A 14,130-nucleotide genomic window follows, 5' to 3' on the forward strand; every position below is an offset into this window, starting at 1 on the left:
GGAGTAAATGTAACTTGTTACTACCCACCTCTAGACAAGAGTGCTATGGAATGTCCTCCGAATCCAAAACAATACTCGTTTGTGTGTGAGATGTTTCTTTCTTTCAGTTTTTTTTTTCTTCATGCCCTTTCAGTAAATAAATATTGAGGGAAAGGTTCAGTATTGACTCATATTACATGATTAGACATGATTTACAGTATCAACACACACACGCACACACACACACACACACACACACACACACACACACACACACACACACACACACACACACACACACACACCCGTACCCTCCCACAGTCTCCAGAAGTCGTCTTGGCTAAGGCCCAGAGGCCCGAGCCCACAGGCAAGTGGGGGGGGGGGGGGGGGCACAATCTGGGCCCACACGAGCTGTTCGTGAGTGTGTGTGTGTGTGTTGGTGTGTGTGTGTGTGTGTGTGTCACTGAATGGGAGGAGGAACAGGGAAGTGGGTGGACATGGGATTCCTGAGGGAGCGTTGAGGTGTTTTTGCAGCACCTTTAGAAAGCACTGAAGTTGAGTTAGCGGCAGCTTAAGAAACACTTCCTCCAACACTCTGCATGAGTGTGTGTTTTGGTTTTTTGGATTTTTTTTTGTGTGTTTTTACAGTTCAGAGTTTCTTTTCATTGGAGACCTGACAGAAAACCTGCCGGTGTAACGCTGGCTATGGACATGGCGTTGGAGGATATTTTAAAATAAGCGCTGAAAGGGGAGATAATATTCCTGGAAGAGTCACCTAACTGGACCTCAGGTAAGTCTTGCTGCTTTCCCTCCTGGTCACACTGCAGTTTATTTATGGAGGAGGACACCACTATTTACTATTACAGTATGACTAAACATTACACTTAGAGGTTACATATATCAACAAAGTGATTTCTCAACATGAGCAAAACTTTCTTCCTTTGATCCTATTAATAAGAGACACTCTGAGAAACATTTGCAGTTTAACCGAACTGTGTTTTTCACATTAAAACCTTATTTGATAATAATAATGCATTCATAATGCCCATTTAGGATTACAGAGAAACATTTTGCTTTTGTTGAACAAACTGTAGCCAGAAAGAGATTTTAAAATCAAAGTCATGAAGCAGTTATCTGCATGTCAGGAGGAAAGAAAGGAAAGGAAAGAAGGAAAGAAAAAGGAAAGAAAAAGGCAGAGTTTTGTGAAAGATTTGACTGGTTTGAATGCCTGCATGGGAAAAGAGGAGCAGCAGAAGCAGCACATGTCAAAGCACGCAGCAGCCGAGCTCCTGACGTCTCAGATATTTGACAAAGTGGTCCCTCCCTCTCTGGACTTTTTGTCCTTGAACATTTTTTTACTGTAAGAGTGGTTTAATTGCTCTATCAAACTTTTTTGCAGACGTGTGCATGCATGTGGATAAATCTTTTGCAATGGACTGAAAGAAAAAAAGGTAGAATATGATTTTTTTTTTACGGGCAGGAGTTGGTTATCCCTTTAACCTGAAAGTGCATCCCCTGGGTCAGTTTTTCAAGGTGAGCGTTGCACTGCACAGACTTGTGTAATGATTATGCTGTTTGATGGATGGACCAAAAGATAGCCTTCAAAGATTTACCGTTTAGTTTTTCTAAAAGTCAACTTTCCTTTTGGGAAAGTAAAATCTTTTTAAGGGTTTGCTGTGAAACTGAAACTAATCACTTCTCAGTGATCCATGTCAGTTTGAGCTAAAGATTTCAGAGGTTATATTATGTTAGCAGGTGCTTTAATTTTACCTCATGCTGGTCAACAACTAGTTTGCTTTTTTTTTTTTTTTTTGTATTTTACTTTTAAGCTTCATATCAGTGGAAATAATCAATGGTGGCGGAGACGGGAGACATAGTTACTGCACAAGGCCTCAACATGCTGCCACAAACTGTAGATATGCTTGTACTCTTTTCCAGTAACTGCAGTTGTTTTGCATTGTGTATTAGCATATTTGTATCTTATGCAAGAAAAATGTTTTAATCGTTAATGGTTATGTTGAGAAAAAGAGGTACGTTCTCAAAAGCCCACGCTAATTCATGCATGGTTATTAATATATAATGGTATATAAGTAAACTTGCATTGTTTTGACAGCCTGATAAATAAAAAGGCTTTTTTGCACACATTTCTTTCAACACTAAAGTTTTCTTCAAAAAAATTGAAAAATATCGTCTCATCTCGTTATCGTGAACCCAGTATCGTGTATCGTATCATCTTGTGAGAGAAAGTATCGTCTCATCCTCCACGAAGCACACAACGCTTGAAAGGAAAATTATTTATTTGACTATATATATATATGGCTTAGTTTTGACAGAAAATTCAAAGTTTATGATCTAAAAAGAAGAAAACTACAAAAATTCTTACTACGTAATCGGACAAACAATGAAATTGTTGAAAGAGATTGGTGGTGTTTACTTACTACACTTTACACATTTCTCTTTATTCAATGTTCAATATTCAATGTCATCTTCAGAACAGCAAACGTGAAGCCAAAGTCACACCCACGTTGTATTTCAGTTCTCTGCAAATAACGATTACTGCAAGCCCAACCATCTGAGAGACTACAGGACTGTCTCGGAAAATTTGAATATTGTGATAAAGTCCTTTATTTTCTGTAATGCAATTAAAGAAAACAAAAATGTCATACATTCTGGATTCATTACAAATCAACTGAAATATTGCAAGCCTTTTATTATTTTAATATTGCTGATCATGGCTTACAGCTTAAGAAAACTCAAATATCCTATCTCAAAAAATTAGAATATTCTGGGAATCTTAATCTTAAACTGTAAGCCATTTTAATTGCATTACAGAAAATAAAGAACTTTATCACAATATTCTAATTTTCTGAGACAGTCCTGTACAGAGTTAGAACAGCTAGGCTGGCAGGGTCTTTGTTAGACGGTAGTTGGATGCTCAGAGAAGAGCGCAGTAACTTATCCAATTCCCAAAAGGTTGGTGCTTCCCTGTCAGAATAAGGTCAGACTGGACTGGAGGGATGGATGCAGCTGATCCTTTCACTCAAACCTCTACATCCACATCAGTGATGTTATTCTCACTCAGCAGTGTTCACGCTCCACAGGTGGTGTGCTCTGGATGTGACCTTGTCATACCATGAACAACCAATCATATTGAGAGTGACTTTTCGCTTTACAAATAAGCTGCTTACTTTTAAACTACCCCCCCTCCCTCACGTATGGTTTCATTGGGTAGCACTCACTACCACTTTTTGAAAGAGGCAACGCTCTCAACCGAATGCACAGAACCCACAATTCAGTTCTGCAATGCTTACCATCCCTGCATACAAAGTAAATGGATGACGATGCTCAGGATGTGTTCATCACGTACGACTGAAAATTGCGGTAGTTGAGAAACTTATTCTCCATCCTGAAGATTAGCAGCTTGATCCTCAACCTTGAACAGAACACACAACCCCTTACACCTCTGATATGTTCATTGGTGTGTGACTATCTGGACTATATACTCTTCCACTAAACCAGGGGTCGGCAACCCAAAATGTTGAAAGAGCCATATTGGACCAAAAACACAAAAAACAAATATGTCTGGAGCCGCAAAAAATGAAAAGTCTTGTATAAGCCTTAGAATGAAGGCAAATGGCGAAGGGGGAAATGTCGAAAAAAAAGTCAAAATGTCAAGAAAAAAGTCAAAATTTCGAAAAAAAAGTCAATGTCGAGAAAAAAGTTTAAGTGTTGAGAAGAAAGTCGAAATTTTCGAGAAAAAAGTTGAAATGTCGAAATTAATGTTGAAGTACAATTTCGAGAAAAAAGTCGAAATGTCAAGAAAAAAGTCCAAATTTCGAGAAAAAAATTTGAAATGGGGAGATTAATGTTGAAGTACAATCTCGAGAAAATAGTCAAAATGTCGAGAAAAAAATTGAAATGTGGAGAAAAAAGTCGAAATGTTGAGAAAAAAGTCAAAATTTTGAGAAAAAATTTGAAATGTCGAGATTAATGTTGAAGTACAATTTCGAGAAAAAAGTCGAAATGTCGAGAAAAAAATGTAAATGTGGAGATTAATGTTGAGGTACAATCTCGAGAAAATAGTAATAATGTCGAGAAAAAAGTCAGATTAAAAGATTAAGAGATTAAAAAGGAAAGGGAAAAAGGAAGAAAAAAAGGGAAAAAAAAGAAGAAAAAAAAGGTCAAACATTTTTGAAAAGCTCCAGAAGCCACTAGGGCGGCGCTAAAGAGCCGCATGCGGCTCTGGAGCCGCGTATTGCCGACCCCTGCACTAAACCCTGATGGAGATTCAGCGAATAGGCCGGCCTACTGGCCCATTTAACTGACTACAAGTGAGGGAAAATTGCAGAGTGCAGTGAGGAAATCAATAACAACGGAAAAACATCAGAAAAAAATTGTTGAGAATAATTTAACTAAAGCAAATTTTAAACGGGCACTATCCAAGCCATCCACATCAGCTCATGCCGTCCCATCAGAACCATTACAGTGTCTGAATGAAGCCAGCGTCTGACAGGCAGTGCTGAACCATTTTGAACCTTTCCTGTCATCATGGTGTTTGCTGTGGGAGTGTGGGTGTGGGTAGGTGTAGGTCTGGAGGGGCCCATTTAACTTAAAGCAACATCCTCAGCCCCTCCACTCAACCCCTCCACTCGACCCCTCTCCGTTAACTTGACATGAAACAACCCTGCAGACACAACCCCCCTTTTTACACAGGGGTCATATTATATTGCTGCTAAATTGACCCCTCATTAAAACGTCCAGTGTGTGCTTGAAGAAAAGAAACAGCCTTTCCAAATCGAGAGAGATCCTTTCCCAGCAACATTGACTGCGTTTTTCCATGCACTCAATAACCCTTTTAAAACCCGAATATTGGCAATAACCCGAATTTGCACGGCCATGTAAACACCAATAACCCCTTTGAAAAACCTGAATTTGCTCATATTCGGGTTTTTGAAAAACCTGAATTTGCTCATATTCGGGTTTTTAAAAACCCGAATATGAGCCCTGGGTTACTCCTTTTAAAACCTGAATATTTGGTCATGTTACCGCCAAACTGAATATCCCCATCAAACTATATTAGTTTATTATTAGCAATAACCTGAATTTTGACTGCATGTAAACGTAGTCATTGTTGGCATGCAATGAGGTGTGTCCCCGTCCACGCAGTCTTGTCCTTTCAGACTGACATGGACTGAGCTCTGTTAGTCCAGTTGAAGAACTGGGTAGGACTTTCTGGGATAGCACTTGCCTGGTTGTCTCTGGAGTCCCTGGAGTTAAAGGAGCATGAGGCAGGATTGAGGCAGGATTTATGAAAAAAAAATGCGTATAAGTTTTAAGTTTTCTAGTAATAATGTCAGATGAAGCGTTCCAAACCAAAAAGAATGTTTCCTCTAGTGTATCTCTCTGTTGCCTTGAACAGGCTGTGTGCTGCATGCGCGTTCTCCCCGTTCTCCCGTGCCGGCTTCACTGTTGGCTGCAGTACCCCCGACAGCCGTCGTGGTGAAGGGTGGCGCTAGAGAGTCTCATTTCTTAAAAGGAGCCTCATGCTCCTTTAAAAGACAGGCACTTTTTTGTGTCTCAAATTGGAGCTAACAAAAAAAAACATTGGGAGTTCCTCAAGGTTCCATTCTGGTGCCTCTATTGTTTAACAAGTTTAACTTCGCAGATGACACACAGACCTATATAACCATCTATATTGGACTATAATCCAATTCAAACAATGATCAAATGCATCGATCGAATTAAAAAAAGGATGTGCCAGAATTTTCTTCAGTTAAATGAAGACAAAACAGAAATAATATTGTTTGGAGCAGAAGAAAAAACACTAAAAGTCAGCACTTCGCTTCAAGCAGTGAAGCTAAAAACCAGAAATCTGGGAGTGGTTCTGGACTCAGACAGTAGTGAAGTCAGCCTGTCCCCACTCAAAGTCCCCACTAAGACCAAAAGACTGGATCATATACAGTAGCTCCACTTCTTAGATCTATACACTGGCTTCCTGTCTTTCAAAGAACATATTTTAAAATCCAAATGCTGTTGGTTTATAAACCTGACTGGTCTCGGGCCAAAATGCATCTCCTTTCTCCTGGTCCATGATGAACCAACCAGAACCCTTCAGGGTACCAGGGTCACACCAATCTCTGTACCCAGAGGTAAAACCAAACACCTACCCTTTTTATGGTCCTCACCTGTGGACAAACTCCCAGAATGCACCAGGTGATCTCATTTTATTCACGTCAAAGTTGAAAACCTTTTTATTTACTGCTGCATTTCAGTAATCTCCCACAATGCACTACGTTTATAGTCTTGCATCTCATTTGTTAAATTATTTTAAATTTATGCCTGTCTGTCTTTAATTTCTGCTTTTAAACTTACTTTTTATGCATTTCTTCACCTATGTGTGTAAAGCACTTTGTATGGAATAAACTTGCCATGCCTGTCAGATCAAGATGGTTTCAATTTGTGCTCAGAACGAGCACCTAATCTTGATCCAATTAAGTTTTATGGTTTTCTTACAAGTCAGGATCATAGACTGATTAAAAAGAAACTATCACTCTTTATTGCCGTTCTCTACATGGATTCATTACACTTCAGAGAAGTTAAAAGAAAGAACAAATGATGCTCTAACAGATGTTTCTGGTGATGTGACGACAAGTGTCTGATTCTGTCCAAGGGAAACTGCTCATGAAAAAGGTTGTAAAGTTAAACAACCTCTCTACTTACTTGTAATACCGGAGACTTGAATGCATTTTTTTTATATATATTTTTACTAATTATACTGCTGACATTTATTTCTTGTTAATGGAAACACTGCACCCTGCTCAAAGCTGCTTTCATTACAAAGAACAGAGGAGATAAAAAAAACCCTGTATGATTCTGTCACCTAATATCCATCAATCCACCCATCCCTCCAGAATGTCCTGGGTCTTCCCCAGAGTCTTCTCCCATCCCTCCAGAACATCCTAACCAGATTCTAGAGCCAACTAATCTGGCTCCTCTCAATGTGGAGAAGCAGCTACTCTAATCTGAACCCCCTCCCAGATTCATATACCATATTTTCCGCACTATAAGGCGCAACCTGAAAGCCTTCCATTTTTTCAAAAGCTGACCATGCGCTTTATAATCCGGTGCGCCTTTATATATGGATCAATGTTCAATTTTCTTCAGATATTTTTCTTTTCTTACATTTCTCCATACTTGGCCTGGCTGGGGTTGAAAGTTGCGATGAATGGATGGCGTTTTGGCGGGAATACCGGCTTTATATATATGTATACCGGCTTTATATTTATGTATACCGGCTTTATATTTATGTATACCGGCTTTATATTTATGTATACCGGCTTTATATTTATGTATACCGGCTTTCGCGAGTATGACGTTTATTTTGAGCGACGAAAAACAATAAAATATATTTATTCTAATATGTCAAGATCACAATAATATTCCAATTTAGAACTAAAATATTAAACAACTAACACAAATAAAATACACTTCAATTAAATACTTAGTTTTTTTTTTTTTATAGTTTATTTTCCCAAGCCGCAGTAAAAGGATCAAAGAGCCGCGGGTTGCCGACCCTTGGTCTAATGCAGTGGTTCTCAAACTTCTTTTCCGGCATTCCCCACTTTGAACAAGTGGGGATTTTCAAGCCCCACTTGCCCCCGTCGCCCCAACAAAAATCTTGACGAATTACTTCAAATTATTTTAAATGTATTGAAATTACTAGCACCAAGTATATCAGTCATATTTGATACCGAATCAAAATCAAAAACAACAAATAACACAAAGTTCAAAAAGAGAAAATATAAGTGCAGTTGTGCTATCACTACTTAATTTGCAAAAACATAAACAAGTGAACTTTCCCTGCATTACTAGTGGCTACAGTGTTGCCTGTTTTGCACTGAACATCCTTTCAAAACGGGGTTGCAGGCTGGAAACTGCCACTCTCAAATCATGCTGAATGTTGAGCTGGGATCTGTACTTAGTTTTTAAAGAAGCAACAGCTGAAAAGCTTATCGCAGAGATATGAAGTGGCAAATGGAAGAATGATGTTTAAAGTTTTCTGTCCGATGCTGCAAATATTGTCCCACTGCAATTAACAGTCCAACGTCAATCATTGTTTTTGCACTTTAGTTCCAGGGTACGTTTTTCTCCGATCCCCTAATGCTTTTTACCGTATTTTTAGGACTATTAGGCGCATATAAACATCTTTTTTTATTTTTAAATGTACCGCAGGCCCAATGACGCAATGCGCACATAGTATTATTGTAAAGGCTGATTTATGGTTCCGCGTTACACCGACGCAGAGCCTACGGCGTAGGCTCCGTGGCGGGGCGCCTGGAGCGGAGGGAGCGACTACCGAGAAGGAGACGCTGCTCCCGGGGGAGCTGCGCCGCAGAGACGGGGCCGAAGACCGGAGGAACCACCGCCCGAGTGGGAGCTGATGCGTCGGCTGACGCTCGGGCGGCGGGCTCCGTCGTTTACTGTTGAAGGATTGTTAAAGAATAGATGCGTGGGATGACGTGTCTGCTGGGTTGGACTGTTGTTCGGGCTTTTGCAAAAGTCGGCATCATTTCCGAGGGGCTGTACGGCAGGAAAATGACTCGGCTATCAGCGCGGCCAGAGAGCTGCGGACTCTGCCCGTCGCAGCTGATCAGTTCTCCCGGTCTCATTGATCAGGTTTGGATGAATGCAGAAACGGAGGATGGAGATTTCGATGAGTTTGATTAATGTAATAATTTAAATAAAGCACATTCAAACAAAGTTTTGCTCTCGCTCTATTTTTAAATACCACACTTGTATGCTTGTGTGTGTGTGTGTGTGGTTGTAAGGCGGCGCTCCGTGTGTGTAGGCGGCGCCTTTTTGTTCAAGCCACGTGTGTGTTTTAAATCCAGAAATGACACACAAAACTGAGGGTTTCCACACGGCATGCCGAATGTTGGCGAAAATACGGTTTAGCTATTAATTATTGCTATGTTTGTGTGTGTGTTTTGTTTAGTTAAATTTTATTGTCAATAGCATTTATAGTAAAATAGGCATGAAATTGAAAATTTCCTCCCGTTTGTCGCGCCCCACCTGACATGTCTCCGTTCCCCACCAGTGGGGCACGCCCCACACTTTGAGAAGCACTGGTGTAATGGATGCAGAACGGAACCCCAGCTCTACTGTAGCGCCTTAGAATGCAGTGCGCCTTATATATGGAACAAGTTTTAACCCTTGTGCTGTCTTCGGGTCTAAATTACCTAATTCTCCTTCCTTCTTCCCTTCCTCTTTTCTTCCTTCCTTCCTTCCTTCCTTCCTTCCTTCCTTCCTTCCTTCCTTCCTTCCTTCCTTCCTTCCTTCCTTCCTTCCTTCCTTCCTTCCTTCCTTCCTTCCTTCCTTCCTTCCTTCCCTCCCTCCCTTTTCCCTTCCTTCCTTCTTTCCTCCTGCTCTCTCCTTCCTTCTTCCCTTCCTCTTTTCTTCCTTCCTTCCTTCCTTCCTTCCTTCCTTCCTTCCTTCCTTCCTTCCTTCCTTCCTTCCTTCCTTCCCTCCCTCCCTTTTCCCTTCCTTCCTTCTTTCCTCCTGCTCTCTCCTTCCTTCTTCCCTTCCTCTTTTCTTCCTTCCTTCCTTCCTTCCTTCCTTCCTTCCTTCCTTCCTTCCTTCCTTCCTTCCTTCCTTCCTTCCTTCCTTCCTTCCTTCCTTCCTTCCTTCTTTTCTCCCTTCCTTCTTTTCTCTTTTCTCCCTTCCTTCCTAACCTTCCTTCCTTCCTTCCTTCCTTCCTTTGTTCCTTCGTTCCTTCCTTCCTTCCTTTGTTCCTTCTTTCCTTCCCTCCTTCCTTCCTTCCTTCTTTTTTCCCTTCCTTCCTTCTTTCCTCCTGCTCTCTCCTTCCTTCTTCCCTTCCTCTTTTCTTCCTTCCTTCCTTCCTTCCTTCCTTCCTTCCTTCCTTCCTTCCTTCCTTCCTTCCTTCCTTCCTTCCTTCCTTCCTTCCTTCCCTCCCTCCCTTTTCCCTTCCTTCCTTCTTTCCTCCTGCTCTCTCCTTCCTTCTTCCCTTCCTCTTTTCTTCCTTCCTTCCTTCCTTCCTTCCTTCCTTCCTTCCTTCCTTCCTTCCTTCCTTCCTTCCTTCTTTTCTCCCTTCCTTCTTTTCTCCCTTCCTTCCTAACCTTCCTTCCTTCCTTCCTTCCTTCCTTCCTTTGTTCCTTCGTTCCTTCCTTCCTTCCTTTGTTCCTTCTTTCCTTCCCTCCTTCCTTCCTTCCTTCTTTTTTCCCTTCCTTCCTTCTTTCCTCCTGCTCTCTCCTTTCTTCCCTTCCTCTTTTCTCCGTTCCTCTTCTCTCCCTTCCTTCCTTCCGTCCTTCCTTCCTTCTTCCTTCCTCCCTTCCTTCTTTCCTCCCTTCTTCTCTTCCTCCTTCTTTGACCCGAAGACAGCACAAGGGTTAAAATACGTCATTCATTGAAGGTGCGCCTTATAGTGCGGGAAATACGGTACATGATATACTCTCTCTCTCTCTCTCTCTCTGTCTCTCTCTCTCTCATTCCCAAAATGTCCTGAGTTCCTGAAACCTCAGGAAGAAAAAACTGCAAACCTGTCCTCTGTGATTCGTGTCATTCCTGTTTTCTTCATGTTTATGTCTACAAAAACGAGTACAAGCTGGGGATGCTATTCAGAGCTTGGCTGGTGTGATAAAAACGTCTGATTACACCCAAGGGTGTAATAATCCTAAATGCTTGAATAGATGGCGACTTTGACTTGTCTTGTTTGCTTTTGAAGATGTTTAAGCTCTTTTGCCCGTAAGGCTTCAGTTCTGATCAGTGGGGAGTTTCAGTCTCATCAACTGCTGTTGGGCCATTTTCACTTTACAACTTCTTTTAGTCCCGTGTGAATGGGTCATTATGATTACCTGCACAGTTTTTTTTATTCAAGCTGCAGCTACAGCTCAACCAGGCTGGTTAACTGGAATCATTTGTCTGTCCCAGTTGTACATGAACTTGAAGGAAATCAATTTCAATTTCAGCTCCTTAGGATTGGGCGTTCCCAGTTGACCCATTATGCTGACACACCAAAACACAGCTGGTGACAGCAAATTGGGAGAAATTGGCAAACAGTGAACAGACGGGACTTGCAGCCCTGTACGTTTCATACATCCTCTACACTTGAGTGTTTATTTCCTTCTCCTTGTTGCTGAGTATCAGCTTCTGGGAATACTTCCAGGTCAAAGCTCGGGGCAGGAGCTGTCCAGCATGTGCACAGCACATTAACCATTTCCAGTCCATTTTGAGTGTTTACATGCAGGGATTAGCTACACTTAACCGTATTATCTGATTATATTCGTCTGACCATGAGTCTAGTCTGATTTCTGTTGAACTAAAATGTTTGCATACATTTTTAAACAAAGATTTGAAATGAATTTGAATTCTTCTAACATTGTGTTAACACACGGATTGCTTCATTTGGCTCTTCTGTGAGTCATTTTTCGCCTGTGATTTGTTCACTTACCTGAACAGGATGAGAGAAGTTTTAGTCACATGAAACAAAGTGTGAATGATTGTGAAACGGCCGTGGACTGAGAAGCATGGCAGCATTAAAAGTGTTGGCTGAGCGAAGGCTTAACACCCCGGACTGTTGATCCTGTTGGAACAGAGATCTTTTACTCCTTTACTCCCTTTAACACTTGTGCTGGGTCAAGGAAGGAGGAAGAGAAGGAGGGAGAGAGGAAGGAAGGAAGGAAGGAAGGAAGGAAGGAAGGAAGGAAGGAAGGGAGAAAAGAAGGATGGAAGAAGGAAGGAGAGAGCAGGAGGAAGGAAGGAAGGAAGGGAAAAAGGAAGGAAGGAAGGAAGGAAGGAAGGAAGGAAGGGAGAAAACAAGGAAAGAAAGAAGGAAGGGAGAAAAGAGGAAGGGAAGAAGGAAGGAGAGAGCAGGAGGAAAGAAGGAAGGAAGGGAAAAAAGAAGGAAGGAAGGGAGAAAACAAGGAAAGAAAGAAGGAAGGGAGAAAAGAGGAAAGAAGGACAGGAGAATTAGGTAATTTTGACCCAAAGACACTGCAAGGGTTAAAGTAAAAAAAAAAGAAAAGCTAAATACAAATAACCTTTGTTTCTATGTAAAGCTGTTGCCGACATGCTTTTTTCAATAGTCGGCAATAATATTTACAAGAAATTAGGGCTGAACGATTAATTGCATTTGCGATAATATCGCGATGTGATAAAACGAGATTTTCTAACCGCAAAGGCTGCGATTTGACCAGTCACGTGATCTGGTCACGTTGCCGGCAGGGGAAAAAAAGTCAACAGTGCCGCGTGTCCGCGTGTAACCTACTTTTTCTACCATGGCCTCAGTGTTAGGGCTCGGCCAGGCAGGGCTTTATAAATATTTGGGCTTTATAAATGTATTAAATATATGAGCGCGGAGTCGGCGTGGCGAGGAGCTGCGCGCCGCGCCGAGCACGAGCCGGGCGGACAGTCGCGCTGTGAAGCCTGATTTATGGTACCCGCGTTAAATCGACGCAAAGCTTACGCCGTAGGTTACGCGGCGACGCGCTCCGTACGATGCGCATACCGCGTACCCTACGGCGTAAGCTCTGCGTTGGTGTAACGCAGAACCATAAATCAGCCTTAAACCACACCTGCAGCCCATGAGAGAAGCTCATGAGAGAAGGTAAAGATGCGAGTTTTTCATTAATGGTTCGTTTTGTTAACTCGTTGTGAGCTTTACTGGTTTGTTTGTTAGTTTGCTGGTGGGTTTTTTTCTCTCTGTGATTTTTGAGTTATTTATGAAGAAGTTCTGAGTTCCCTGTGAGCAGTACTCGAGTTGAGGGGGGATGAAATAAAAAACGGTCCAAATCATCCCCCCTGAAATAAAAACGGTCCAAATAATCCCCCCCTGAAATAAAAACGGTCCAAAATCATCCCCCCTGAAATAAAAACAGTCCAAATCATCCCCCCCTGAAATAAAAACGGTCCAAAATCATCCCCCCTGTAAAACTGCCAGCCCCCCTTTCCATCCCTTATGTCATTTCATCAATGCATGTGGTTTTACTGCTATTTCAACATTTAGAGTCATCACCAGAAAAATAACACCAGAAAAATAACTTATTTGCCAATTTTCACCTGTTTCAAGTAAATTTTCACTTGAAATAAGTAGGAAAATCTGCTAGTGGGACAAGATTTATCTTCTTATTACAAGCAATAAAATCTTGTTCCACTGACAGATTTTTCTACTTATTTTAAGTGAAAATCTACTTGAAACAGGTGATAATTGTTGTTTTTTCCAGAGATGAGTCTTGTTTTAAGTTTTAATGAGATTTTTTTATTACTAAAATGAGACATTTTAACTAGAAATAAGACAAATATTCTTGTTAAGATTGTGAGTTTTTGCAGTGATCCATTTTACTTATCCTGTGAAGGACAGAGTCATATTGATAAGTTCAGAAAAGTGTTTTTTATTGTTGTGTTTTGATGTATTTGATGTAAGCCCAGTGGATATTTAAAGCTTACAGAAGGCTGCATTTAACTGCTGCTATGTCATTCCTGCAGTATTTCTGCAGGTCAGTGCTATTATTTGTTATATATTTTATTATTTGTAATCAGCACAAATTATCTGTCCCCATATGATAAAATCCACCATCCCCCCCTGATATTTTTTTTTTTTACAACTCGAGTACTGCCTGTGAGGAAGGTTTTTTGTTCCCTGTGGGAGTTTTTCTGTGTTTTTCTATTAAACTACGCCTCGTTTTGGCTAAAGTTTAACCCGGTTTGGTGTTGTGCGATTTGGTTCAGAGAGAACGACCCGTGTGTAGACGTGTTAAAGAGGTAAAGGCACAGATTTGTTTTCTTTGTTGTTGTAATCTGTGCTTTAAATCAATCTGGCATTGTTTATTATAAAACAGACTGATTTATTGCTTGTGTAGTTGAAAAATACATGAGAACAGGACCTTGAAAAAAATAATCGCATATTAAATCGCAATCGCAATATTGAGGAAAAAAATCGCAATTAGATTATTTTCAAAAATCGTTCAGCCCTACAAGAAATCCCATTTTGGATTATTTTGTGAAAGGTTCAGTATCACAACATATAACATATTAAATATTTCAAAATGACACAAATGAGCAGAATGTCAGGTATCTTAACTTCAGGACTTAAAGAAATCAATTAATTTTATAGTCAATGAGTTGTAATGATTAACT

General features: G+C 40.8%; 1 protein-coding gene across 1 annotated transcript in view; it reads left to right on the plus strand.

The window, feature by feature from the left end:
• Positions 1-566: 566 nt before the first annotated feature.
• fat2 (FAT atypical cadherin 2) overlaps positions 567-14,130 on the plus strand; it is a 228,217-nt gene continuing 214,653 nt past the window's right edge. The window contains 1 exon segment of the mRNA XM_061726486.1: positions 567-769. The gene's annotated coding sequence lies outside the window, so the exon portion shown is untranslated.

This window comes from Cololabis saira, chromosome 7, assembly GCF_033807715.1.
Source record: "Cololabis saira isolate AMF1-May2022 chromosome 7, fColSai1.1, whole genome shotgun sequence".
In the NCBI taxonomy this organism is placed as follows: Eukaryota; Metazoa; Chordata; class Actinopteri; order Beloniformes; family Belonidae; genus Cololabis; species Cololabis saira.